Source organism: Orbicella faveolata, unplaced genomic scaffold (assembly GCF_042242905.1).
Source record: "Orbicella faveolata isolate gen_17 unplaced genomic scaffold, um_ofav_v1 contig_46, whole genome shotgun sequence".
Classification (NCBI taxonomy): Eukaryota; Metazoa; Cnidaria; class Anthozoa; order Scleractinia; family Merulinidae; genus Orbicella; species Orbicella faveolata.
In genome coordinates, this window is record NW_028301576.1 from 31,500,001 (window position 1) to 31,527,500 (window position 27,500).

General features: G+C 39.5%; 3 long non-coding RNA genes and 2 pseudogenes across 3 annotated transcripts; 4 read left to right on the forward strand and 1 right to left on the reverse strand.

Moving 5' to 3' along the window:
* Positions 1–3,364: 3,364 nt before the first annotated feature.
* On the forward strand, positions 3,365–6,413 carry LOC149099729 (uncharacterized). The gene is made up of 2 exons (XR_016203471.1): positions 3,365–3,911; positions 6,370–6,413. It is a non-coding gene; the product is annotated as an uncharacterized LOC149099729 (long non-coding RNA).
* LOC149099730 (uncharacterized) lies at positions 4,884–6,111 on the reverse strand (annotated as a pseudogene).
* A 3,355-nt stretch (positions 6,414–9,768) lies between the features above and the next one.
* LOC149099731 (uncharacterized) lies at positions 9,769–11,690 on the forward strand (annotated as a pseudogene).
* A 4,805-nt stretch (positions 11,691–16,495) lies between these two features.
* LOC110058447 (uncharacterized) lies at positions 16,496–18,102 on the forward strand. The gene is made up of 2 exons (XR_016203781.1): positions 16,496–17,349; positions 17,458–18,102. It is a non-coding gene; the product is annotated as an uncharacterized LOC110058447 (long non-coding RNA).
* Positions 18,103–19,066: 964 nt separating this feature from the next.
* On the forward strand, positions 19,067–23,487 carry LOC149099732 (uncharacterized). The gene is made up of 3 exons (XR_016203763.1): positions 19,067–19,151; positions 19,267–19,975; positions 20,535–23,487. It is a non-coding gene; the product is annotated as an uncharacterized LOC149099732 (long non-coding RNA).
* Positions 23,488–27,500: the final 4,013 nt, after the last annotated feature.

Below are 27,500 nucleotides of genomic sequence, written 5' to 3' on the forward strand. Positions count from 1 at the left end.
AGCGGTTTCAGATACCGCTGGACCTGGAATCCTTTCCCCAATTGACAAGTCTCTCTGGTACATGTCAACGGGAGAGTTCCGGTGGCATGCTTTGTGTTTTTCTGCTGGACTGTAAGTTGCCTTACTGCCTTGCGGTGTTCTTGGGCCCACTTCCTCATTGGGGCTTTATCACTTTCCGACATCTTATTCGCAGACAACTGCCTCATTTTAGGGACATCACTTAGAGAAATGCTATTTTGTGGAACAGGGTAATATGACTGTGGATGGGTAAAATAGTACGCTAACCAACAGGATGTACGCTTCAGTGATTCATGAGTCATGTTTCCGAAATCAATTGCGTATTCTAAAACAGTACATGTGGGATGCTTAGTTCTTCGTCTTCTAATGAAGAGGCACGCCGTTTACGACTTTCGCTGGACGTTTGCAGGTTGCTTGTCATGGGGGTGATCGCTCTGTCCATTGGCCCTTTACTTTCTACCAACTTCAAAACAAGGACCCCAGTTGCCCAAGAGGTGACTTTCTGAACAACCAACACTGTAACATAGGAAAACTAAAGTTGAAATAAACAGACAAGAAGCATGTTCTGTATACATACAGTGGTCTATTATATAGCTGCAAACGTAGCAAAAACAAATTTGTTAGAATATTTTTAATACTTAATAAAATCAATGGCGAAAAGGCACAAATAAAGGTATAAGAGTTCATTCAATGCGGTACATGTAAAATGCATATACATACAAGCAGAATTTCGATTATTTGATTGGTTACATTTTAGAGACTTCCACCGCCTGGAAAAACAGCAGATGACAACAAAATTCTTTCTTCATCTTTGCTGTCATATTGCCTCTTCAGAAAATTGCATGAAGGGAGAAAGAACTGCACAATTCCCGAAACTGTGCCACAATGTATACCTCATTGCTACATTCGCGGGACTTGATTTCCGCGATTTGACCGGCCAGCGAAAACTTGTTTTTAACGCTTTTAAAAATTTTAATGCTTTTAACGTTTTTTTGGCCAAACTGTAAAATTAAGTTCCGCTAAATATGCCCGATCTATTTTTACGAAATTAAGTTCCCGCAAAAATAAGTAACAATAAGGATTAAGGAGGGTCTGAATGGGGGGTCCACATGTCGGTTGTTGGTTAAACTTTCCTTACTTTGTCGGTTGTCGGTTAAACTTCTCGACCTTTGTCGCTTGTTGGTAAACCTCAGTGTTTTTTTTTTGTTGCTAGTCGGTAATTTTTTCCTCGTTTTGTCAGTAGTCAGTAATATGTTTTGCCCTTTGTCGCTAGTTGGTTAACCCCACTCAGACCCTCATTAAGGTATGTCAAAACATGCTATGCTTTATATCACCCCCGTCATATGACAAGGCCTCCTAGTGTGAGCTCTGATGTCAATATCCCATACACAAATGCTGCGAACGGATAACAAAAATACACACGCTGAATGTAGACATAACGTACATACGTGGGCAATTAATTGCATGCGCATATTTGTATATACACAATGCTACCAACAATGGCTTTAATGGTATAAATGCATAAATACGCTCTTGGTTACATCAAGCACATACAGGTTCACCAACAAAGATACAAATTATGCTCAGTGAATGCTTACCTTGAAGCATCCCACTGCCGTCAATAAGCTTTGGAAACTCGTGTTTCCAGGCATCCTGGGTTCTTAAAGAAAATGCCTCCACTCCACTCGAAGCCTTCTGAACATGGGCAATGGACATTTCAAAAGTTTTTCCTAGACCTTTGCTAACTACGATGTCCGCGAGTCCTGTAAACTGCATAAGGTGGTGTTTAAAACTACGGAGCTCCTTGTGATCATTTTCCGAAATTGGCACATTAAACTTCTCTTTATGGACTGGCTGACTTGAAGTTTGACCAGACTCTGTTGCCGAGAAAAAAAACACGACAGCTCTAACTGTTTTTACCGACGAACTTTCCAAATCTCTAGTCGCTGCCATTTGCAAAAGATGCTAATGTGAAACGTTTAACTCTGTAGACACATGTAGAGTTAACAATCAGCAAAATTATCTTTATCACCATATATCATGCTGCGTGCTTATTGTGAAATAATAATCTGTTTATTTGAGACTAGTTATATGTAGGGGCGTATCCTGCAGGCGTGACAAAAAAAAAGACGAGTTAATACTGTCTGATGTTTATCAATTCGGGTTTGTTGTTTATAAATGGATTCACAAGGATTTTGATTTTCACGTATATTTCCGGCTGAATCATGTATCACGGTCCTCAAACAAGGCCAATCACGCATCACGTTAGAGCAATAATTCATGGGTCATGACCAGATTTTGGCTGATTTCACGCGTCACAGGTGAATTTTTGCTCAAATCACGCGTCACGCACAACCCCTTTACCACCCTGAAAAAAGTGGGCAATTGGAGGTTGCATTATTCTAGCTTTTGGGTGCGTGTGTGAAGGATGACGGGATCATTGCATAATCCAGCCAGGAACCATTTTTGTCAGCAGGAAGGGGTTGAGTCACTACAAATTTAACTACTTCTCGGGTGAGGGTCACATTTTTAACACGAAATATAAAGGGAGGGCTGGGTGAATTTACATTCATGCTCATAGTGATTCCTCCTGCCCACCCCCTCTTCTAAAAAATAGGTCCGCAAAGCGTACTTGTGTGGGCTTAGATTTACTTTTGTTCCATTCAGTTAGAGTGCTAGTTTTAAACGTCAGCCGTATTCGGGAGTTAAAGTTCTACAAGTGAATAGGTCATCACTAGAAAGATAAAGGTATAAATTTAAATAAATAAGGTAATATTGATTATTGGGTATCAACATACGTGAGTTGTTATTAATTTTATTGAAGACAGATACCAAATTAACTTGTACATGCACTGTCAAGAGGGTTTGCTGCAATATCTAAGCCAGGTACATCTTTAATCTTTAATCTTTAATCTTTAATACAAATTCCAAATTACATTACATTGAACAAGTCAATCCAATGAATTTGAGGGCAGCTTAAAAGAGAATGCAAGATTCCTTAATATAAGCCGCCTTAGTGTATCATTGTATGATTGTATAAAAATTGCTCTAAACTCATTAAAAAAATAAGATAAACACGATAAAAAATCAGTATTACATAATGAAGTCAGCAACTGAGAATTCAACAGTTGGTCCCAAATAGACACCTTGTCAATGGTGTGGATTCCACTGAAGTTCTGAATACATTTTTTCATGACTGGAAAGAAATGTTATCACGTGGAATAAGAATAATCAATTTGCATAGAGGACGTAGGTTCTTTTGTTGATTGCCAGCTTTAAGATGATGGAAAATGTGGTAAAATGATACTGTAAATGCACTAAAAACAATATATATATATAAATATTGTTCATGTAGTTTGCATGCGTCTTTTGATGCATGTAGATCCTTGTGATGTTAAAGTATATGTTGATGATTGACTAGTAGTTTGCATAATAATTCTGGATAGAAGAGTACATCCATGTTTGTTTCTGGATTCAATATTAATCTTCAAGAGGCTGTTAGCATACAGTTGTATAAAGAGTTGTGTAACAGAGCTTCCAATGACTCACGTGAAAAGTATACAGTACAGCTTTATTACCTGGAACTTGATAAAAAGTCAAATGCTACATGACAAACATCAAAATATGTCTTAAGGAGTGTTCCACATTGCTCAGTGTGCTTCACTCCGGTTTACTAGGTTCTTATGCTCACATGACCAGGTACAGATGTCTCTCATTGTAGGTGTTAAAATTGTTTTGTCAAACCCAATAGTACTTTGATCGGTTGGATCTGTTTTAAAATACAAAAAGATAATAACATATTTTTATCATGCTATTCACAGTGGGAAGTTAATTAATTGAATGATATTTGAAGAACACATGCACATGTTCTTTGGCAAAGATACCTGGAAAAGGTAGGTTTTTCTCTTAATTGTTATTTTGGCAAGCAAGTATTCCTTTGCATGTCTATGTTAACATTGAGAACTGAGTCTGCGCAGTTTGGATTGGAAATCAATTAAGGAACTCAGGAATTAAAGGCTGGGTGGGCGTAAAGATACTGGGAAAACTCTTATAGTAATGAAATGAGCTTTTTGTAGTGTCTGTAGGGTAGCTTAGAGTAGCCATCATCAAAAAGATCAAACATAATAACACGACATTTTTATTTGAACAAAAACTCAAGAATCTTACATGGAGAATTTCAGCTCTATTACTTGACTTTGAAACTAACATGTTTTTAGCAAAGAACAAGAGCAATTTCCTTTTGCTTTTTATATCAATTGTACAGAATTCAAAAGAATTTTAACGTCCAAAATTGAGTTTTACTGGAGATCTAAAACTACTGTTATATTTTCCATTGTCAATGTAGAATATTTTTGTTTCTTACCAACCATAACAATTTCTTTTTACTTTGAATGTCTAAAGTGTACCAATGCAACAGAACATAAGTCAACACAATAGCGTCTTCTAATGCAAATAATTCATTTGTCATTTTCTTTAATTTCCAAGATCAAGTCTTACACAGAATCAATAACTTATGTTATATTTTCCATTGTCATTATAGAAATTTTTTCGTATTAACCATAACGAATTCCTTTTGGTTTGAATGTCTAAAGTATACTAATGCAACAGAACATAAATCAACACAATAGTGTTTTCTAATGCAAATAATTCATGCATTGTTTTTTTAACTTCGAAGATGAAGTTTTACACAGAATCAATAACTGATGTTATATTTCCCATTGTCATAGAGTGTTTTTTTCTTATCAACCACAGCAATTTCCTTTGCTTTGAATGTCTAAAGGATACTTATGCAACAGAACATAAGTCAACACAATATTGTCTGCTAATGTAAATAATTCATGCATCATTTTCTTTAACTTCCAAGATGAAGTTTTACGCAGAATCAATAACTGTTATATTTTCATTTTCCTTTGTCATTAAATAATTTTTTTTCTTAACAACCATAACAATTTCCTTTGCTTTGAATGTCTAAATGATACGTATGTAACAGAACATAAGTTAACACAATATTGTCTGACAATGCAAATAATTCACGTATCATTTTCTTTAACTTCCAGGATGATGTTTGACTCAGAATCAATGAGTAATGTTATATTTTCTATTGTCAGAAGGGCTTCTTTGATTTGATCTGAAGTGTCATGTATCAATATGTGTACTTTGGCTAGTAAATTCTTGGTCACATCAGTGAAGGCCGTAAGCCAAACTTGTTTGCCTTCAATCTCAGCATATAACCGAGCGGTAGCACCCTTTTTGCCCCTTTGACTTTCTGGCACGTACCACAACTTGGGCATGTGAAGACAGGAAATCCAATTGCATACGGCATCTTTTTACAACTGTTGATTTGGCAGGTCATGAAAACACTCACTTTATCTGTAAAGATGAATTTCTGTATTGTTACTCTTTTCTGGATACTGGTAACCAGCTGTGGTCCTCTAGGGTTGTCAACATGCATACTGATTTATTTGATTGTTGTGTCACTTGTTGAACCAAGATGTGTGTGCCCATTGTAGTTCTTAATGCTTAGATCTGTGATCTCATAACTGTTTGAGTTGTGGATTGTTGAATGACCAGTTTGGTCATCAATGACAAGTCCCCTTTAACAAGGCCTGGGTTTCCATTTCTATTTGTTAGTTATTTTGATTCAGCATCTCCCATTGTGATTGTTCCTTTAACATTCACTCCCTGATTTCTTGTTAATGAGTTAACCTAACTGAGTGAGATTTGAATAGCATTCCCATGTGGCAGGCTGGAGTCGCTTGGCATGTTAGTTGATGGTTGTGTGCTTTCGAAGTGAATATCACCAGAATTAGCCTTGACAGCAGTTGAATGGTTGTTAACAAATAGGTCGTCATCCTTTTATTTTGCATTTAATACTCGAACTGGTGTACCAGTGTTCTGGAAAAGAAGTGCCTTTTTATGATATTTACGATCAAAGCCAACTACTTTGGCAAATTTACAACTTGATGTTTGGAGGTCAAAAGTAAAATATTCATTTCCCGATTTTGCCTTCTTTATTGGTGATAGTTTAAGAACATAGCGAGGAATCAGTATCTGAAAAGTAAAAAATATTGATGAGTATACTATCATATACTGGATCACAACTACTAGAAAGGCAGGGAGAGAGAAAGAGTATGTACTGCCCAAGGGTGTCAAGTTTATTCATTTTAAAATGGTGTACTTATTTTCTGGGGAATTTGTCTGTAATATACTTTAAAAAAAAATTAGTTCAAGACTATCAATACAACAGAAGCATTCAGTGAAAATGTATTCATTACAAGAAAATTGTATTCTCTTCATCTCTAGCCTAATTGTTTAAAAAAGTAATAATTTGTGAAATGTATGTTGTGCTAGGTTCCATATGAAGATGGTCACCTGTGCATTACACAGTATAAAAAGGAGGTATGTCAAATATATGGAGAGTAAAATATAGAAAGTATTATTGTTAGGTATAAGAAAATATCAATGAAAATTATATCTAAAAAGGGAACATAAAACAGTCTCTACTGTAAAAAGAGAACAATTGAATTTTTACTAGATGTGAAATTGATGATGGATCATAAGCCATGGCCTTCAGAAGGCCTCTAATGATTGATGTTAAGACACATTTGACATTTTGACAAGTTGATTCAAATGTTAATATTCCATTTACCTTTTCATTTTGATGCAGACATGGCCAGGAACTCTGTTGACAAAAAAAATTGTTAAAGTCAGGTGAATTTAGCAGAACAGATCCATTAAATTGGAAAAGCTGCCCCTTGCCACCAAGGGGCAGCTTTTCCAATTTAATGGATCCCTGTATGAACAGATCGACGGAGTAGCGATGGGGTCCCCCCTTGGGCCCTTGCTAGCCAACGTATTCATGTCATCTATTGAAGAGAAATTAGATGTTGAGGGCAAGCTGCCACCTTACTATCGTCGATATGTTGACGACACATTCACTGTGATGCCCGATTTGTCTACAGCTAGGGACTTTCTTAACACCCTCAACCACGCTCACCCTGCCATCAACTTCACTATGGAGGTCGAAAATGATGGAATGCTTCCCTTTCTCGGTTCTCAACTCCTAAACACAGCGCCTCGTATTGAAACTAAAGTGTTTGTGAAGCCAACAAACAGTGGTCTGCTTCTCCATTACCACAGTCATGTCGATAATAGGTACAAGCGCGGGCTATTGACAACTATGCTTGATCGCGCACATCACCTGTCTTCATCATGGTCCTACTTCACTGAGGAGTGCGAACGACTGAAGTCTGTTATCTCTAAACTGAAATATCCCAAGCACCTTGTTGACTCCACTGTCAAAACCTTCCTAAATTTAAAGGTCGCCGACCAGCCCTCATTACAGTCCAGATCTATGACAGAAAACACTACTCAGGTTGTCATACCATTTAAAGACCAGGAGTCTGCTAATATCGTGAAGACACAGTTGAAAGATCTCAGTGTGAAGCTGCAGACCAGTGTTCAACCGGTGTTTATGAGCCACAAGATTGCCCAGGAGTTCCCAACAAGCGAACCTAAGCCTCAGCTCATTGATCAACAATGCGTTGTGTATAACTTCAAGTGTGACCAGTGCGATGCTGATTATGTCGGTTACACCCGTGGCCATCTGTTCGTACGCGTTGATGGACAGAAGCAAGACCTCGTCAGTACGCAATCACTATTATAATAGACAAGCAGGCAGGATTCTGGATGACCTTCGCAATTGTTTTAGCGTGTTGAAAAAATGCCACAAGTTTGATTGTCTCATTAATGAGATGTTACTCATTAAACAATTACGATCGTGTTTAAATGTACAATCAGACTCAGTTTGTGCTAAAGTCTTTGTCTAACTTATGCAAATTAGAAACTCTGAACTCTTAGTTACTCTTGAAATCGCATATTTAATTAGTTTCCCTTGACAATGGCACCAAGATGTCGCCGAAACGTCGGATTTGTCTATCGTTAGTTTTTGCCTCTATATGTTTATCTAAATCATTGATGATTAGAGTTATCAGTCTTGATAGTTTAATTTGGTTGCTCTGTATTTTAGAAGTGGTTTTAGTGCCTATATACTATGGAGTCTTTTTTGACAGACTGCAGTTGATTATGGTCTGTGAACAATGTTTTGAGTCTGGGAAAGGTCAGGAAAATTTTGTGACCTTGAGTGTGGAAACCATGTAATTAAAACAAATATATTTCAGTTTCTCAGTTAGCATGGTATCTGGTTTTTAACTTTCAGTTGTATTTTGGTTTTTCATGGATTCCCCTCAAAGAAGATACAGAGGGCATTGGAAAACAGGTATTACCAGGCTGAAAGAAAGTTGGAAACTATTGGTTCAGACTCAAATAGCCAAAATCAAGTTCCAGTGAGGGTAAGAGAACTTTCGCTCTTTCAGCTTTGAAACCAGACCTTTGTACTCATCTTGAGAGAGTTCACCAGTGTAATCATCAAAAATGGCTTTCGTGGTCTTGGCCGAGGGGGTGTAAAAGAGAATGATTGCTGTCACGTTCTCCCGGAAGGAAGCTGTTATGCCGGTCATCTTCTGAGTCAGCACCCAAACGCTGATGCCCATATGTCAAGCAGAAAAGGTGAGATTCACCAGCTTGCCTGTACGCCCTTTCACATCTTTTGAGGCTGCGCAGTCATCGAGTATTATGAGCGTGTTGGTGCCCTCGAAAAGCCATCTGACTAGCTTCGACCATTTTTCCACGTCGTGCTGCTCGCATACTATCACATTCATTCTTGGATCATTTTCACCAATTCTGCGATAGGTCTTGTTGTGCGTGAATGTTGGGCAGATGAGCACGATGTAGTTGAACTTGAAGCGGAAAGGTCCGTAGATCTGGTCCACCACAAACCTTGATTTGCCTGAATTAGTCGGTCCCACAATGAGAGCGTTGAAGGGTATCTTGCTTGGGTCCATGTAATATTTAAAACTAAAGATTCTAGCTGTCTGTCCATAATGTTGAACTGGGAGTTGGAGATTACGAATACATGGCATTTCACGTCGCCTGAGCCTTCGGCTTTCTGCTCAATTTCCAGCTGGACCCCGTCTGTACTGTTCACAATGCACTTGCCACTGCTGTGCAACGACTGATCTGCCATGGAGTGCATGTCAATCACAAGCCCGAACTTATCATCAGTGTAAAACTTTGTCACATTCATGTGCTTGGTTTTATTTTTCTCTTTCGTAAAGAAGCGGTGGGCCTTTTCCCACATGTCCTTGCCTTCGATGCCGTCGTTGAAAAGCATGTTGGGCGAGCCGTTGACCATGACCCTGACTTTCGTCAGATCCGGGAAGATGAATTTTTCTGAATCTCTGTCGCCCGCAGTATATGGCTCTACAAACAGGAGGAGGAGGGCTTTTGGTGACCTTCTTTGGGCATTGACTTTGATGTTGATCCTAGTGTCAGTGCCTTTTTTGAAAGACACCTCTTTGCCATGCATCATGTGGTCGTAAGTGAACTCTTTGCCGCTGGAGTAAACGCTGTGTGCCTCGTCTGCCAGAGTTTTGCTGCGGATAATTTCGTACTCAAGCTGGATGTTGATCAGCTTGTATTTCAGCTGGGTTGTGTCGGGGCCTCTTACCGCATGTATAGCTTGAGCAAGTTTTACATTGAACGTGAGGTTGTTGTAAAGGGCCTGGGAGTAGAAAACACCGTGGTTGGTTAAAATCTGATGGTCAAGCCTGATCCGGTACTTGCTTCGTATACTTCGTTCAGCTTGTTTTCAGCATTGATGCCCGAGGTTTTCTTGTCTCCAGCGCCTGAGCGGATCTTGCATAGATCCTCGCTCTGAATCCCTTCGAGAATCATGCTGTCTCACTTTTCCTGTGAAAGGAAAAGGTCTTTGAAAGTTTTGTAGATGTCATATCCAACCGTGTCTTGCAGGATAGTGCCTGCAGACTTCACGACCAGCCTGTCAACGAGCGCGCACATGACATTCTGAACAAGGAAGTTGTTGGCGTGCCCTCCTGAAATGTCAATGTCAAAGCAAAGCGCTAGCGAGCCCGGCACCAGAACCTCGTTCTCGTTCAGCTTGGGCACGGAAACATACAGCTTATCGCTGGGGTTGGCTTCAGAGCGGATAAAGGTGATTCGGTTGACCGCGTGCTCGGCCTGCATGGCGTGTAATGTCTTTTCGTTGTACGTTGGGCGAAGGTTCTCTGGCACTGACATTTTGTATAATAAACCGGCGATTATTTTCTAATTTAAAAATAACAGAATTGAAATATATTATTATGGCGACAGGCGGTGGCAAATTTGGTTACGAAGACCCGGACCTTGACAATCGGCTTGACCATGATGATGACTATGATGAGGAACAAGAGGTTGAGAGAACCCAACCTTTTCAGCCAGGCACGGCATCCACTCCCTACCAACCTGGCGCCCCCTACCACATGGGTGAACAAATGGAAATGCGTACTATGCAGCATGAGCAGTCAGGCCTGCCTGACCCTTCTTATCAGGAAGAAACCCCTTTGCTTGAAAGAACACCTTCAATCAGTGATCTTCAAAAAGAAAGTTATTTGCGGCAAAAACTCAAAAAAGCTGTAGATACGATAAAAGACAAATTCCCTAAAGCAAACTTTGAAAAAATCAGTATTAGAAGAGGCACTGGAAAAAATGAGGGAAAAATTGTTGCTGTGGGGTCTAAAAAGGGTGAGTACAAGATTCTAAAAGATGATGAGTCAGGCTTAATGAAAACTTTTTTAGACAGCTTAAAAGATCAACTTGGGCCAATGGCTGAAGAAATTATACCTGAAGACTGTGACACCATCAGAGAAACCCGCCAAAGTTTAAGAGAGGCAGAGATCCAACTAGAACAGGTGGAAACACTCTCTTCGCAAAGAGAAGAAGAAAAGAAAGAAGTGGAAGTTCTGAGACGTAAAATCGAGCAAACTGATGCTCAGATTGATGCCATTCAGGATAAACAAGGTTTGAATCTTGAAAGTGAAGCAGAGCTGCGTAGGCTGGAACAACTGAAAAAGAACTATCAAACCGATCTTGAAAACAAGAAAAAAGAATTGGACTCGCTAACAAAACAAGCTAGAAACAGAGAAAAAGAACAAGCCAAGGTTGACAGACTCAGGGCCAGCCTCGCAGCAAAAGAAAGTGAAACAAACACAATGGAAGAAAGGCTTAACCAAACAAAAACGTTGGACGACCTGAAAGAGCAGGAAAGTGAGCTGCAGTGCCAAAACGAGGAAGACCAGGCAATCATCCAAGATGAGAATGGCTCGCCCTCCGACAAAGAAGCTGCAGAAGGCAGAGTGGCAGAAAGAAACGAGGAGCTCGCACGTTTGCAAACTCAGATTGTGGAAAGGGAAAGGGGGCGGCCTCTCTTGGAAAGGGTCAAAGAGATCTTCAAAAAAATGGTGTGACATTGACCGCTGTTCTTCTTGCTACCGGGGTCACAATCAGAGTTGTCATGGAGCCCTCACAAGCACTTTGAAAGCCACTGGTAAGGCTTTGGGAAATAAGGTAAAAGATATTGGCGTGAAACTTGGTTCTCTGCTGCCCGGGCTAATTGGCTCGATTGTGAGCTTTCTATTCAAAGCTGCGGGCCAAGCCATCGGGTTTCTGGCCGAGCACACCTGGCTGCTTATTCTTGCTGCGGTGGCCTTTTTGTTTGAACAATATCTTAATAAGTGGCGTTAACTTTACCGCCAAGCCATGAACAGCAAAGCCGATAATCCTACTACACTGATAATGACAGCTGTTTTGTTTATTTTGTGTTGCAGTGTTTTATCTGTAGCCTTGGGCTCTATTTTTTGTGCCGTTGGTTGTGCTTGCTGAGTTTCGGCCAAAGCTGATTTCCTTGATTCAGCTGTTGCGGCTTTGTGTATCGGGTTGGAAGGGTTAATTTTTGACGGGCCGCCTGCCATGAGTTTGAGCCCAGCTTTTTTTGTCTCTGGGTTTACCTCGTTGTTGACCCCAAGTTTCATCCCGGAGATCGCCTGTTTCAGCTTGTTGTAACCGATTGTGCTTTCTGTGTTTATTATCATTTGCGTGGGCATGAGCCAGGCGATGGGGGCTACAGCAAGATTGAGCCTGACCTTCGCTTGATCCAGTGTGAGCTGGTACCTTTGCACACTCTCGGCCAGGTCGGGCTGTCTGATCGCGTCTTCCATCAGAACAAGAAACTCGCTTTGGGCTTCTCTCGCTTGACCACCAGAGCCGAGAATACTGCTGCGTACATTGACTTGCCCAGGATGCAATAAACAAAAGCCTCGATTGACTGGTTGATTCGCGCCAAGCCCGCCTGCGTCAAACCTGATGCTGTGTTTGGCGCAAACCAGTCCGATTGGGTATCAGAAATGGCACCCGGCTCAATGTAATAGATCAAGTCCCCTTTTATAGCTTTCTTGCCTTCATTGCTGAATTTGTTCCATCGCAGGTATTTATAGTCAGTTTTAGTCGCGTCTGGTGCGTACACATAAATGCTTCCCAGACCATGGTTTTCCCCATTCGTGTAGCGGAAATCACTCGACAGATCTATACTGAACTTGTTGCATAGCCTTTTGTACGAAGCAATGTCATAATGATTATTGAATTGGTTGAAAGGCGGGTCTCCGGGCAAAGCGCTCATGCTCTGAATACCTCCTAGCTGGTACAAAAGGCGCCTGACGGTGAAATACACGTGGAATTTGTGAAAAGCTCTTATCTGCTGGGGCAGATTTATCCCGTTGTCAAAGATTTCGTGAGAAATTTCACACCCCTGTGTCGCACAGAAAACAGCAAAGTTGAGCTGTTGCGGCCAATATTTCATGTCAGGCCCTCCTAACCAGTGTTTTGATTCAGCTCCAGAGGTGTGCCTCAGGTTGGTTTTTTGAAATATTTCTCTGAATTTTGTTGTGAAATATTGGTCAGGCATGATGTAGATTTTGATTTCGGCGTCGAATATTTTCTTCAAGCTTGGTGCTTTTCCGTCGAAAGGTTCCGCAGGGATGGGCAAGGAAACTTTTGAACCAAGTGGCGACAATTGATAAGGAAAACCTCCACTGCCTCCCAAACCGAGCGCTTTTTTCATTTCTGCACTCCAATACCGCCTGTCTGAACCGAAGACGCTTTGAAACGAGCCTTTGCTTTCTTTGAAAAACACCTCTTCGGTTGCGTTATTTTTCTCGTCGATGCTTTCTTGTGAAATGAACCGGCTTTTGTCCGCTTTTGGAAAGTGGTTTAAAAAATTTGTCCACGCCTTTTCCTTTGCGATCGCCGCTTTTTTCAAAAGCTCAGGATCTTTCCACAGATTCGCCATTGTATTTGAACACAATTTTGTTTGTTAAATATAAAATGGTTGTTCTCACTATTGTCATGCAAGAGAACGGAGAGACTATCTATTTTGAAGACCCCATACCGAAAGTCCATTTCATGAAACTCGTATCTTGTAGTTTATTCAACAGCTGGGACACTTTGAAAAAAGAAGGTTCAGCCACCTTGGGAGATAAGGACAAAGATATAGCTTTGTCAATCAGTAAAATAATGCCAGGACATTACAGTTTAGAAACAATGGCAAAAGAAATAGAAGGTCTATTCGACAAATATAAATATAAAGAGTTGCAAACAGCAATAAATCAACCTGTTGGCCAGCTTGTAATCAGAAATTTGGGGAAAAAACTAATTGAACTTGATCGCGATTTAGCCAATTTGCTTGGTATTTGGCGAAAGTTGTCGCCTATAACCTTTGTAAAACGGCTTACATCTCCAACGACATATTTCATTCATTGTGATTTGATCGACACAGAACGGAATCTGTTCAATGGCAAAAGGTCAGATGTCTTAGCCCTTTTTGATGTGAAAGGGAAGCCTTTTGAAAAGGTAAGCTACCACGCTTCTCCGCAACAGGTTTTGGAAAACTGTTCTACAGACGAGTTTATAAATAGCACAACTATTAGCGTCAAAGATGAAAATGGTAAACTCTTTGATTTCAAGGGCTTCCCGCTTCTTTTTGAATTAGAGTTAAATTAAATTTCTTTATATACAATGTCTTCTGCAAATCTGTTGCCTTCCGCTCCTCCTGCTGAGATTGAAAGAATCTATCCTAACCTTCCCGAAACGACAAATGCCGAGAATTTCCGGCTAACTGAAATAAGTAAAATTGAAAAAGAAATATCTGTTGAGGTTGAGCATTACAGGCTTGTGTTGAAAAAATATAAAAAAGTCCGGAAAGCGATTCACTATTCCGTGGTTGGCCTTGGCGCCGTCACGGCAGCTCTGTCTTCTGGGGCTGTTGCAACATCACTCACTTGTGTTGGAATTGTTATCGGCGCGCCTGTTACCGCGATAGCAGCTTTATCTGGCGCAGTTTCCACTGGCCTGTCCGTTGTGAACAAGAAGTTTGAATGCAAAGTTAATAAGCACTCGAGAATCCATTGTCTGGCTTTTGCAAAACATGACTCGATAAACAGCTCTGTCTCAAAAGCTCTGAATGATCGTGTTTCTGACACGGAGTTTCAACTGATCACATGTGAAATGCAGAAATATCGCCAACTTAAAGAGACTTTACGCTCAAACTTTGCGCAAAAACAAACAAATCCACTCCAGCCAGATCTTGAAAAATTAAGAAACCAGATTCGGCAAGAATTTAGAAAAAAACTTGCGGAGCCCAGCACAAATTTGAACTAAATTTTGAGCGAAAAAACACAAAACTATCTCTTAGTATTATTTAAAAACAGATGATTGTGTTACACCGCGTTACCTTCACTTGTGATGTTGCGTGACTGGGTTACGTTACTGTCATGCGTGACGTTGCAGACAGGTCACACAAAAGGGCAAAAGCCCTGTTGGGGGGTGCTCGTTGGCTGTTCTTGCCTAGCCCCGGCTAAAACTTTCCCGCTGCTGACAAGGCAGCTGTCGATTCCCATTTTAGCTCTGGGAATGAGGTGTGAGATCCCAAGGGACCTCTGAGCACCCCCCAGTCTCCACTGGGCCGGGGCGGGTTCACCCGGGGTTATCACCGTGGACGGCCTCACCCCATACCCCTGACAAGCGCCTGTACATGCCGCATTAGGAATCAGAGGGAGCCAACCTCACATCCAAAAGCACCTTCATTTGCTTGCTGATAGATAGTATAATGCTGCAAGCTATATATTGATCCATTTGCCTCTCCTATCACTTGTGGTGTAGCTTCTCTGTCCTTTGCCTAAATTTTGCAGTATTTTCACACATACGCATGCGCTTTTGGGTGGCGAGATGATGTCATACTTGAGCTATAATTAGAGATTGGCTGAATAAATTATATCACAACAGTACTTCTGAAGGCCAAAATGATTGTGCTTTTCCACGCGATTTGCTTTATTTTCATGGAACTTTCTATACCCGTTTTGCAGAAAGAGGCCAGACAGATGACATATCAAGTCGTTGCAGCCATGCGAGAAGAAGAGAAAACTTAAACGGGCTCAATTGAGTCCCTTGTTCAAGGAATATCACATGTTACGATCAATCAAACGCTGTGATTAAATCTTGCTATTTTCTCGTTTCCTCCTGCTCGATTCACTTTGACATCTGTGGTGAAAAAATAACTTACAGCGCGTTGACTTAGCGTATTTTTTTTGTAAATTCTGTTCTGGTTCGTTTTTCGGCCCAAACAAAAAATCTTGAGATACTCCTTGTAAATTATCTCACGAAGCTCTGGAGGTAGGTTTTTAATGGCCTCGGAAAGTTGACATTTGCTTGATCGCAGAACATCGGACAAATATCTCGCGGCAGCCATCTCGGCGTATGTACATGTGCAGATACTTCTTCAATAGGAAAAAAATTCTGCCGCATTTTTGTATATAATCAGTGCAGGCATTTCTTCAAGAAAAAGTATTTGTGTGCCACATCAGCTTATATTGATTACAGACATTATAGCTTCGCTGGACCGCTCGCGCAATTTTATTTTTATGACACACATGTAAGATGAGGGTTCTGGTCGCAGTTGTTCTTGCAGGTTTTTCCCCAAATCCCGGGTGGAAGGGGTGGCGGGATTCGGGGAAAACCCGCAAGAACCACTGTGCCAGAACCCTCATCTTACATGTGTGTTCTGCAGTTTGTTTTATTAAGTTATTCGCTTCATTCAAATATAGTTTTGAGTCTTATTCAGCTATTACAGAACTGCCAAGAAAAAAACTAAGTGGCTTCTAATTTAGCACCGTTGAAATACGATTGATCTCAAAATAATTAGCTTGTTTTTGTTGTCTTTTTGACTTAAATCTCTTTTCTGCAGTGCTGTAATATTTCGTCGTGCAGCAAAGAAATTATTTGATTTCTCACTTTCAAATTGGTTTTTACATGTGCCTTTCGCATTTAATTTCCATTGTTTTCTCAAATGTTAGCTGTTATAGTACAAGAATGGAAATTCTGTCGTATTTGGTTTCAATTTGTTCTCTGAAGTCAATAATAACTCATTTTTGCACATTCAATTTTCTCAGCTTCTGTCGGGCGTTTTGTTGCGCAGCAAAGACATAATGTAATTTCTTGTTTTCTTATCAGTTGTAAACATCGAGTTGACTTCTTTTGTTGATATTTTCTAATATTTTGGCCCTTCATTTATTCAACTTAAAATAAATGAAGTCTTGAAGCCTAATCTTGTGTGTGTGGTTACTGCACATGTGGTTTACTTTTAGCACTTGTGCTCGCTCTGAAATGTCCAAAAATTGCCCGGGAATTTAGGCGTGGGTCGTGTGCAAATCATTCGGGAGTCAGTGGGTTAAGGAGCGTAGCATAGTGAGTTATAGCAGTTAGTTGGGTGAGAAATAATTAACTTGTTCACTTGTCCATCAGTTGCTGCGTCATAAACTATTTTCTGGTGGTAATTATGCTGACCAAAAAGGCGACAGGGGTGACATTTGCCATTGTAAAACAAAGTAGTTTCCAAAGCCATGATTCCATCTTTCTTGTTTGGAGTCTAACAAGTGCTCCCACATTAAATGAACCTTTGCCAAAAATTATGTTTGAGCTCAAGGGTTACATGCTCGAGAAGTGTTCTTCTTTCCAAGATTATTTCAAATTTCTGTATCGTCTCATTACTTTTAGGGCAAAGACCCATATGAATAGAAACCACTAGTAGATAGGTCAGTGCCTGGGCCATGTCCACAACCCAGCCTTGACGGAGCACCCCCCTAGGTTTAGAGCAGCTAGCTGGCTAGGCCTGGGCTCGCAGGCCAAATCGATCTTCACCCTGGCCCTGGTGAAAACCTGACGGGCATTTTTTTAGTGAATCGCTCAGATATATATTACATGAAACATTCAGCTATCACAAGTTGGCTTAAAAACCTTATGAGTTTTTCTTGTATATTTCAGAGAATAGAAGCTTGGTGGTCTTTTCTGAGGAAGTCAAATTCAAGCTGGTGGATAAACTATTTCAAGGTTTGATTAGTGTTGTCGCAGGATGCCCAGTTTTTTTCCTTATCAATTTTATGTTCATGAGATTGAGCTATATCTAAGCTGAGGTTTTCTTCACTGCCATTCTCTTAGGATCTGCAAGATGCTGGTATTTTCATGAATGATGACCCGCTGCAAGTGTGAGTACTACTGTGGTCATTTATTTTTGACTGGTATATTAAGATTAAAGATTTGGAATTAAAATATAGAAAGTTGTCTTGACCTTATCCATGTGTATTCTGCATTTGGCAGTAGCTTGATTTGGCGGGCAGGAATTGTGGTTGATAATCGGGGTGTAGTCTGACTGGCTGGATTTTCATTTTTATTGATTAAATCAAACGAGTGGTTCCGAATGGAAAGTGTCAAGGCAGCAAGCTTCACTAAAGGCAGCTAATAAGGCGTAATATGCATGTTGTCGTTTGTTAAGAATGCAAAAGTTTCTGTAAGAACGCTAATTTAATAAGCGATGCATCCGGTTGAACAAGCGATTTTTCCATACTGTAGTCGAGGAAGTCCATTTTATACTTGTCCACAGTGTCCCGTAACGTGTTTTATTTTTTTTAATATACTCATGCATTGATTCAAACCTTCCTACAACTCGAAGGATGAGATCTTTGCATCTAAGCTGTTATCCTTACCATCAGTGGAGTCTTCTTGTGCTTATTCCTTACCATTGAGACCCGCTCTATACAGGTGTGTTCTGGTTCTAAGTACAGAACTTTGCCATCTAGAAGAAAACCACATCAATAAATACCAAAAAAACCTAGGGAGTGGAAAACAGGCAATTGCTAAGTATTTTCAAAGGGCCACTTGTCTCACCTACCCTGTGAGGGAGTTCATATGCTCTCCCCACCCCTACACGAAATTAATAACTTTCTGTTGCAGTCTTTTGCCATGTTGTCGTGTTGTGTCCAACTGGCAAAACATTCGACATCTGAGGGCCACGTTTTTGGCCAGAAACTAGCATTTCGCTGACTTGAAGTTCCTTTGCGATATTCTAACCCCAATAGTCCTCTGTCCTACTGACTTTGCACTAAAAACAAAGATTACACTGAAGAGGAAGTAGATCATTTGCTTAGCACCAAGAGTTCCACTTGACTTAATTTTAACCGTACCCCCAAAAAACACAGTAAATCATGTAGCACTTGAAGATATTATATTTCTTTCTGAACAACTCTTGCAGTGATTTTTCAACGTTCTTTCCTCGTATAAAGTGTACCAGATGTACGTACTCTACGTTTAACGTCACACGTCACACACTTTATGTTTTACGTGTCACGTACTTCATGATTACATCCTAACAGAGAGTAGTTTGGAGGAGGCAATTCCCTCAATCTGTTTTAAAATTACTTTAAAAAGAAAAACAGAATGTTGCACACCTTTATGAAAGCATAGTTAGCTGTATTTTATAATTTCAGAAGTACCATGCTGTGCAGCCTATACACCAATCTCTGGTCTCTGTGTTTTGCGTTAAAATCATTCATTCGTCCGGTTGGCAGCTTCATAATCAAAAGTTACAGGAGTACAATTTTACCGAAAAGACCAGAGGGACTGTTTAAAGTATCTTTATGGTTGCATTGATCGTTGGTGGAAAGCGTTACAGGGTGTTGATATTCACTAGAAAATCTTCACTTTTTTATCATGAATAACTACAATTGCCTTTTGGAACTAATTTTGCTATAAACCCATCATTGCAGGGTTGCCTACAGTTCTGTTATACCACAGTGTTGCAGAAGAAACCCCTGCTGGCAAACCAGACATGTTATTGTTTCTTCCTGAAATGACAGGTAATAGGCGGTGTGAAAACATTGATATCCTTAATGGGAACCCACACCCATGCACTCTAGAGCATTAACGAGGAACAAATTGTATGCACTACCTTTTTATTTTTGTCTTTCTTAGATTCCATAAATTATCAAACTGAAGTTGATGAAGATGATTTGGACACAGCGGTTGAAAACTTCTGCAAGGAACGTGCACCCTTTGGTTGTCGTGAACAACCTTCTGAGCTTATGCTTCATATTATGGAAGAAAACAACTTCTCCTTGCCAAAAACTGTAGAAGATGCACTTCAATTATACATCACTCTACTAGCAGAACTGCAATCAGTTTTCTATTTTTGGTTTTGATTTTAAATAGACGTTTGGATTTGATGTCAAATTTCACTTCTATCAGACTCCGTGCAAAATGCATGCAGTATTAACAACGTGGCACCTTATACAACCAAAAAAAAACAGTAATCAAAGAAACAGAATTCTAAAGTCCAAAACATCAACAGCTTCCATTATATCGTTTCAACATGGCGTTTAACTGCTGTCACATGTATTTACAGCCACTGGGGATCAACTTTGACATTGTCAATAAACATTAACTTGATCAAAATATCACACGATCACATAAACCAGTAATCAAAGAAATAAAATGCTAACATCTAAAACATTAACAGTTTCCTTTGTATCGTTTCCAACACAGGGTAAATGCTGTCACATGTGTTTACAGCCACCATGGACCAACTTTGACATTGTCAATAAACAGTAACATGATCACAGAATCTCTGTCGTTTCCCTGTGGTGATTTAGTCCGAGAAATCCCAATGCCTTGGATCTCTGAGGTAAAAGTCAAAGTTATCCCTCAAGTGATGGAAGGATCAATAATTTCAGGGGCGACAATTAAGGCACAAAAGCACATATGGGCTGTTGGCCTAATGGCTTCAACCATGTTTTTGAAGTGCACTACAATGCCTTTATCTAGAAGAAGCACGTCAGAGGCAGTACAGAAACGAACAAACTTCACTGCCATTTTTGCATCCAGATTCCCAACATAGCATTTGACCCACCTGTGTACTTTTTCCTCTTGTGGATCGCTTGGTGTGGCATTCAGTTGACCTGCAACTCTCTCTGGGGTAGGACAGCACATTTGGTAAAGCGAGTCTAACTCCTCTCTGGTCAGTGCATTCCAAAACTCCCCCATCCCTTTTCGTAGCTTTAGTAATGGAAGAAAAGGCTTTGTTATCAACTCTGCAGCGGCTACTTTCAGTAATAACTTACGAAGACTACTAGGCAAGGGCATGGTAGTTTCCTTGAAATCATCTAAGATATCCATGATCTCTTCTGACAGAAATGGCTTTGTCCCATTTAAACCAATAAGCATCGTTTCCTGTTCTTTCTCAGGTAGCAGCAACAAGAATGAGTCAAAAAGGCAATCATTGTCAACTGACCTAAAGATGGCTTGGTGGAGAGAACCGCTCGCTAACTGCACTGGAAAGCTTCCGCAGAGCAAAAACCCATGAGTCAAAATTCACCCTACCGTGGCATAATCGTTTGGGCGCATCGCTGGTGACACTGATACCGTGAATTGGGAGCTTCGTTCACAATTTAGCAGTACAAAACACTCCCAAAATGGGGAGCATTTCACGAACCACTCCATCACCACTTCCAGAGTCTTCATCAAAGAGAACTACAAGCTTTTGTTTAGAAACCTCTGGATCTTCATAAATGCTCATTAATTCAGTGATGTTATGTTGACTAATTGTGATGATCTTTTCGTGATGCTTCTCCAGCGCATTATGCTCCTGCTTATGACGCTCTTCCAAGCTTGTGTAGCTGTCATGTGTAATTATCTCTGTTGTTTGCATTTCATCATCACTCTCAAGAAGAACTTCTGGTGGCTTTGGTGAGACATCCAATATGGTTGCATCAGCAGATGTCTTGGGTTTATCACTTTCTCCTTCAAAGAAGGTTACTTCATTCTCATCTAATGCTAACGGTAATGGAAAACTTTCTTCCAACATTGAAGAAGCTCTCTGTTGGCGATAGCCACACTTTCCTCAGGGTATAGAGTAAAACTAGGCATCTTAGTCAATCTAAAATACTTGGGAGTAAGGCTAAGGGATCCAATACAATCGTACACTGCCAACATTGTAGCCGAAGAGGGGAATGATCACATTAGGACACCTAAGTCAACATGATGTACTGAAACAAGAACTCCATTTTCGTTAGGCTGAGGTGGAACCCGTCCTTCTTGTGCCTTCCTCAACAAATTCAATGCTTCTGCTGCTTCTTGGGCTTTAGCTATCTCTTGCTCCATAAGTTCGCACTGCTTCCTCTTCGTGGCTTCTTTCGTCGAATGTTTGGCTGCATCTTCAGTTTCTGATTTGGCAACTTGCTCTTTGAGATGTTCAAAAAACGCATTTCTCTCACTATTACTGCCAATGAGCATCAAGGATTGGAGGAAATCTCCATTATCTTCATCAAAGAGGCTGGGCAGAGTGTCCCGAAACACAGACTCGTCAAGACTGTCGTCTGAGGTATTATCGTCATCTGACAAATAACTCCTCGATAGCAGATAACACTTCGATAGAAATTAAACACAGTACATGTTTTCTTTGTTTAAGAAAAAAACTATTTGTGGCTAGTTGAGAGAAAATATATTCTTGTATTGGGATTTTGAGATGGCATTACCGCATTATATTGGTGGCTAGTTAGGAGAAAATATGTTCTGCTATTGGGCAAAGCCCCGAAGCGACAGAGCCCAATATGAGAATATATTTTCTCCCCACTGGCGGCCAATATAATCTGGTAATGCCATCTCAAAATTTAGTTTGTATCACGATTTTGCCATTCTTTGAGAATACTAAACAAAAAACTACAATTCTTTTTAGTAAAATATAAAATTCTATGACATGCAAAGAATTGCCATTGCATGCAATGATTTACTATATTTACTATGATTTACTACAATGATTTGCGAGTTACTTTAGAAATTCGACTTTTAAGCCATAAGTTCCATTAAGAAACTAAAAAATTCATTCAGTGTTTCTAATTGAAGCATTTCAGTCAAAGTATCGAACAAAGAAAAAACCAAAGAATGTAGACAAATTTCTCTTTATTCACTTTCAAGAGCGGGTGAGCTAGCTCGCGCAGTAATTCACTGCAGAAATAACTGCAGAAATGGCAATAAGAAAAGGATTAGCTGCAATTTGTCGCTCTAAAGTCCTGACATTTGAAGTGTACTCGAGGAACCCATTTTGTTGTCATGGTAAGTTGTCAACCAATCACATGCGGTAATAGTTGAACAACAATACATAGCATGTTGTCGTCTCTACTGTGAACTTCAAAAGTGGTATTACTGGATTTTCTTAGCATTTTTAGATATTGTCTAGTTTCGGAATAATCTCACAGAATTTGATTACCTTATTCTCAATGTCTCATTAAAGCCTTAAATTTAGGATCCATTTTGAATCTTCTGCGGAGTTAGTTTTCTCGATCCTGAGAAAAAGCCGAAGAACATTAGGCAGCATCATTTTGCCATAAACACCATTTTTTTATACCAAGTAGATGATGCAATACTGTAAAGTTATAACAAATTGACGTCAGTTTTTCATGCGTCTGTCCTGTTAAAATGAATCTAGGGCAGCCTGTCAAACTAACTTGAAATGTTTTCATGGGTGGTTTTTAGGTTGACTAATGAGCGACAACTGGAAATTCTGTGAAAACAGTTACTTTTCCAACTTGCTTACAGTTAAGCGAGTCAGAAAACTTCAATTGAATTCTCATTAAAAAATTTAAGCCACCAAAACCAGGTAGCTTAAACGAGTTGGTAATTAATTTCGGCCATTGAGGAGTTTCTTGTGGTTATTCGTCTGACAGGGGTGTCAAATCAAAATAGAACAGCTACTTGCTTCTTCACTGAAATTGCCCGCATGTCTGGGTGACACAACTAACAAAATTACAGACGAATAAAATGGAACGTAAGCTCTGAGACTGGAATAGAGGTTTGATCATGATCTTTAGTAATTGTCATGATGTTTAATTCATTAGACCTTGTCAAGAGGATGCATGCTGCCATTTTTTTTGAAAGAAATATAAATTGAAATTTTAGTACAATTTCTATGTAAAAATTTAGATAAGATAATGTTATCTTTAAGTGTATTAATTTCAAAGATCCTACCAGTGTCTTGCCAAGGACTTTCAGGCATGATGATTACCAGTGAATGTCTTCAGACCCAATGAAGATCTTGGTGAGAACTTGATGAGGACTTCTCCAAGGACTTGTGATAAATTCTTGCCCAAATTGGGACAAAAGCAAATGAGCAAAATAAAGACATTCTTAACTGACCGTCAATCTGGGTATGTTCTTAGCTTGTTCCTTAAAATTGTGGTTAATTTCAGCCTCAAAGTTCTTATAAGAAAGGTAAAAGGTTTTATATTATTTTCTCTTGATGCATGATGTCAGGATTTGCCAAGATCTTAGCATGATCTTGTTCTATCTTGTCATTTAACAATCCAATAATACCTAACCTTTGTCACATACTTGTTTTAGATTATGGCTAACTGTGTTAAAATAATATCTTTGAATATAAGGGGGTTATGAAATCAAGTCAAGAGAAGATCAATCTTTTCATACCTTAAGAATCAAAAAGCAACTTTGTACCGCCTTTGGGAAACTTTTTCCAAGGAGGATGACAAGAGGATGTGGTCTGCGGAATGGGGAGGACAAATTATATTTTCGCATGGCTCTGAACACTCTAGAGGTGTATGCATGCTTCTAAGCATAAACTCTGGATTTTCTCTTAGTACTGTACACACTGACTGAGACAGAAGATATATAATTGCTAAAGTAAACATAGGTGACCAACAGCTTTTTGTTATCAATATTTATGCTCCAAATAAAGGTGCGGAACGAGCTATTTATCAGAAGTCTAGGCACCAATCTGATCTTGAAAACTGATATTATGAAGATCATAACAGGCGATTGGAATGGTTCTCTGTTCCATGAAGACAAATTTGGTGGCCTTCAGTGGAAAGAAACAAACTACAGGAATTCCATTATCGATCTTATGGAAGAATTAGATCTAGTTGACATATATTGTAAGCTTCATCCAAACACCAAAGCCTTTATGTACGAGTCGAAAAATTTAAAGTTTAAATCTAGAATTGACTACTTTCTTGTCTCCAATACAATAGCCATAAATGCAAAGAGAGCAGAGATCCAAGCATCCATTGCACCTGACCACAAAGAAATTTTTCTTGTCTTTTGAAATTCAAGGGGAATTTAAAAGGGGCCCGGGATCATGGAAATTCAATAATAAATTATTAGAAGACCAAGACTACATAAATCTTATCAACACATTTTACCTCAAAATTCTGGATAAATACAAAGACGTTAGAAGTAAAAAGCTTCTTTGGGAAATGATTAAAATGGAAATTGCTCTAAAACCATTCAGTACTCCAAAAATAAAAGATCACTTTTAAAAAGAAAGGAAATTGAACTGCAGGAAGAAATGCAAAAGCTAGACCAGCAAATATGTGAGAATCAATATTTCAATCAAAACTTATTGAATAACTACGAATTAGCTAATAAAGAATTAAAAGATATATACAATTCAAGAGGAAAAGAGGCTGTTTAGATCCAAAGCAAGATGGGTTGAGCAAGGAGAGAAGCCAACAAAATATTTCTTCAACCTTGAGAAAAAGAATTACGATAGAAAGATAGTTAAGGAGCTTAAGGATGAGAACGATCAATACTAACCAATTTCAAGGAGGTAAAAGAGAATTGAAGACCACTTCTCTAAAATACTAAGCTCTGAAATTGTTGAAAATGATGATGTTCAAAGAGTCAACTTTAACCAGATTGCAAAAGACGCAGAGATTCCAAGGTTAACTGACGAAGAACAAATTGAGATGGAAAATGATCTTACAATGGAGGAAATTAAGAGAGTTATAAAACTGTTTCAGAGAAACAACACACTGGGCGACGACGGTTTTTCAGTTGAATTTTATGAAGTCTTTTTAGACCTGCTTGGAGGAAATCTTCTGGATTGCTACAATGAAGCCTTCCATGAAAACCAACTCTCAATCTCCCAAAGAAGAGGAATCATTTCCCTCATACCAAAAAGTAAGGAAAACTTGAAAGAAATAACATGCTGGTGCCCAATAACCCTTCTTAATGTCGACTATAAAATTCTCGCTAGGATAATAGCAACGTGCATCAAACCCTCACTTCCGACTTAAATTTATTCCGATCAAACTGGCTTTATAAAAGGAAGTTACATCGCACAGAACATCCGCCTCTTAGGTGACCTAATGAACTTTACCAATACTAAGAAAATCCCTGGAATTCTCCTTTTTATAGACTTCGAAAAAGCCTTTGATACTTTAGAATGGAGCTTTCTCCATCAAGCCTTAGAAATCTTCAACTTCGGGCCTAAGATCAGAAAGTGGGTCTCGATTCTCTACAACAATATCGAAAGTGGAGTGATGAATGGCAGGTACATGACAAATTATTTTAAAGTCTGGAGGTATACGGCAAGGATGTCCATCAAGTCCTTTATTTGTACTTGCAGTGGAAATTCTGGCGCTAAAATGCCGCCATGATCCCGACTGTAAGGGTATAATACTACCTAACTCCCATGAAGCAAGATTGATGCAATTTGCAGACGATACAACTGTGATCTCAAGCACTATAGCATCTCTCAAAACATCACCTCAGATAATCAATAGCTTCAGTGCATTATCAGGCCTGAACCTGAACAAAACCAAAACAAAGATAATGTAGATCGGTTCTTGAAAAGGTAATAAGGACAACTACGGGTTTCAAGTGCATAACAGAACCTATTAAGGTTCTTGGTATGTTTTTATCATATGATGGAGACAAAAACAATGAGGAATATTTCTTCAGTAAAATTCGTAAAATGAAGACAAAACTGAATATTTGGCAAACACAAAATCTCTCACTGTATGGACATTCAATGCTGGCGAAGACAGTGGGTGTCTCTCAATTGATTTATACAGCATCAATGTTAACTGTCCCTGAACCTGTGATCCACAAAACTCAAGCTGAACTTTTTGCTTTTTTGTGGAGAAACAAAAAGGATGACATAGAGAGACAGATCATTTATCAACCAATATCTGACAGAGACTTAAATTATATAAACTTCCGAACAATGGTCATATCGTTATGGTTGAGTTGGATTGGCAGATTTCTTGATGGCGCAAATGCCAACTGGAAGGCTATCCCTAAGGCTATCCTGCATGCCAGTTCAAAAATAATATTGAATTATTTTCAACTCTTTTAGATGAAAGCGGTGAAAGCCAAATGTAAAATGTAAAAAGGAAAATAAACAAAACCCACTTGTCTCAACGAAAGTTAATTTAACATTGCTCGAAATCCTTGGAGATCTGCTCTTATCACTACCGCACATGTAAAAATGGACCTTCATTTATTCAGGAATACCTACAAACTCTTTCAAACGAAAAGACTCCAATAAATTCAACGTCTTAACACCACTGATTTGAAGCTAAGGGTAACACTTTGAAAAGTAGTATTTAAGCTCCTGGCCGAAGTGTTGCATACTTCAAAACGACTACAGTACCGTAACAACAACCAAAAAAAAATAATAAGCTTATGTTTGCCTCACGTCCTCGCTCGCTTACTTCGACGTAACCTCGAAGAATTTTCTCATATAAACGTGTTCAATTCTTGAGACAAAAATACTCATACAATTAACAAGGTAATAACACAATTTCCCCATCTCTGGGCTTACTTTGCAGCGACTGCATTTAAAACCATACATCTGATCTAGAATCTTTCACAGGCATGTTTTCATTAACAACGCTATTTCAATTCTCCCACATCAGCATCGCCATCGCTTGATTCTTCCCTCTGGACCACCTTTTATAGTAACGCAAACGGCACAGAACAACAACACAGTTTGTTTATCTTCAGACTTACTTTGCGACGACTGCTTTTAAGACAATACATGTGTCACTGTCATACGTAATCGTGACGTTTTCCATCAACAACAACATCTCTTCCACTTCACCATCACTGCAATTCTTACAGTCGGGGACCAGCTCTTCCAAAACATCGCTGAACACGGTAACGTGAACAGGACTGCCATCTGGAACCTCCATAACTACCGAAGCATAGCGACGAACAGGGCAGTCCACAGTTCTCATGGAATAGCCGCATCTATCACATCGCACAACAAGGGTTCCCATTGCTTGAAGAATCTTTCTGGAGCACTTCCTACATTGAAGATACGACTCTACCTTCTCAACACACTGAAAACTTCGGATCGTCAAAGTGCTGGAAGCAGATCCTTCTCGTATTTCTTCCGTCACCAGCGGGATTGC